A 2,070-nucleotide genomic window follows, 5' to 3' on the forward strand; every position below is an offset into this window, starting at 1 on the left:
AATGCGGGTGGTTCTCTGAGGAACTTTCAATGGTTCCTGGAGGAACCCTTTTATTAGGATGGCCAGGAACCACCTGGGGTGCTTCAAGGCACCATTTCCCTAATTCCACCCCAACACTGGTTTATTTATTTTTCCTGCTATTGACATTTTTAATGATTTAAAAAAACAAACTGAAAAAATAAATCAAATGCATATAAAACATAGTTTATTGATAAGCAACAACAATATCCATAATCACCTTAAATAGTCAATACTGCACATCACAATCCCATTCATGGACACATCAGTGTTAATATTGCTATAAACAAATAACAACAACAAAAAAAATTTACACCTTGGTAAAATTATTATCAAATAAATGGGACTCAATTATCTTAGAACTTTAAAAAACATTTCATGTACCTAAAACAATGATACAATTTAAATTAATAAATTCAATTCAATTTTAGACACAATGCAATTCATAGTAACATTTTCTTTCCTGTTCTAAATTGTGGTAACTGATTGGAAGAATAACTTCGAGAGCAGTGAATGGGAGAGTATCACAAATATATTTTTGCATTCTTATTTACTCAAATAATAAAACATAAACTCTAAAGATAGCATTTTCACAACTTTCAATCAAAGGAAAAAATCTGACAGAGACTGATAACAGCAGTCAGAAGAGAGAACAATGTCAAATTTATCATTCCTCCCAAAGACTCTGGATTTGAAACACTCTTGCATTAGCTATTTTTTTTTGTAATTTGACACAAATGTAAGATAATACAAAGTATAGTGTTATTAATGCACATAATAAAAAATAAAAAAATCAAAATATAAAAGAATGGTGAGGATTTACGATGCTGATGGCCGCTGAAACGCATCATCAGTCTTATGCAAATGGTCCATGATCTCCTCCTGAATGGCCAACAGATACAGCAGAAAAACAGTGTGCTTTAGTGTACTTTTAATTGCTTTTCTGTATAATCTTGAAAAGAACATAGGCACTCATAGTAAGGTGAACTCATGTCGGCAGGTTCATCAGCAAGAAGCTCCTCACCATCAGGAAAGACTGCAGTGCCGCTCTCACCAAATGGGGCTCTTGTTATTACCACAGCTGTTCTGAGATTATGTGTAGGCTGTTCATTGAAAAAAAGAGTGATTTACTTAAAATTAAATAACAAAATATTTACATTTATTCGTTTAGCACAGGTATTTTTTTTAATTACCTTAAAAATGAGGAACACCACAGGAATTATTTTTGTCATATTAGTGCATTGATTAATGGTTGTGGGTTAATTAAGTGCACAATGTGTGTTTAAGTTGTGTGTGTACATTAAATATGTATACACACATGGACAAACTCATACTTACCTCATCATATACAGTCCAGGACAGCAGGATCATCATGTTACAGGAAGGGCAATGTTAGAATTACTCTGGAAACTATAAAAAAAAAAAGAAAAGAAAAAAGAACTGTTCATAAACTATAAATAACTGAATGTTTTAGAAGGGTTTCTGGTGTGTCTCTGCAAAACTTATTTACACACCTACAAAAGATGGGGTACATCCAGAGAGGTCTGTTTATTGTCGGCCAGCATCAGACTTCAGCAGCTGTCTGTCCACTGCCTCACAGGTGTCCACTACAGAGCCACATTTCTTTATTAACTGCTGAATAAAAAATAACATATGGGTAGTTTTTTTATTGTTTAATTCAGTTCAGTGTAACAGTGTACACAGTCATATATAATTTTGGATTAGGCCAAGCTGAAACCATTTCAGTTATTTCAATGTCAAATAAATAATTAAATACTTACATAGTGCTGCCCTGTGAATCCTTTGAGATTTTTAGAGAAGTCATACTGGATTTTCTGAGGAAAGAAAATTATCAAAACCAGTTTTATGTAACGTTACATTATGTGCAAATGACTCTAAAAATAGGCTAATAGCCTAACTTTACATGTAACGTTACGTTAACATGGATGTGTAACTATTTAACACACGTAAACGACAACAATAATTTAGAAAAGTTGAAGAAAAGAGTTAACGTTACAATGAATAAACGTAAACATCATGTGTAAGTTAAAC

General features: G+C 32.6%; 1 long non-coding RNA gene across 1 annotated transcript; it reads right to left on the reverse strand.

The window, feature by feature from the left end:
- Positions 1 to 222: 222 nt before the first annotated feature.
- LOC127963293 (uncharacterized) lies at positions 223 to 1,647 on the reverse strand. The gene is made up of 4 exons (XR_008154773.1): positions 1,533 to 1,647; positions 1,357 to 1,428; positions 1,043 to 1,121; positions 223 to 900 (listed from the first exon to the last, which is right to left on the reverse strand). It is a non-coding gene; the product is annotated as an uncharacterized LOC127963293 (long non-coding RNA).
- Positions 1,648 to 2,070: the final 423 nt, after the last annotated feature.

The sequence above is a fragment of the Carassius gibelio genome, chromosome B8 (assembly GCF_023724105.1).
Source record: "Carassius gibelio isolate Cgi1373 ecotype wild population from Czech Republic chromosome B8, carGib1.2-hapl.c, whole genome shotgun sequence".
Lineage (NCBI taxonomy): Eukaryota > Metazoa > Chordata > Actinopteri > Cypriniformes > Cyprinidae > Carassius > Carassius gibelio.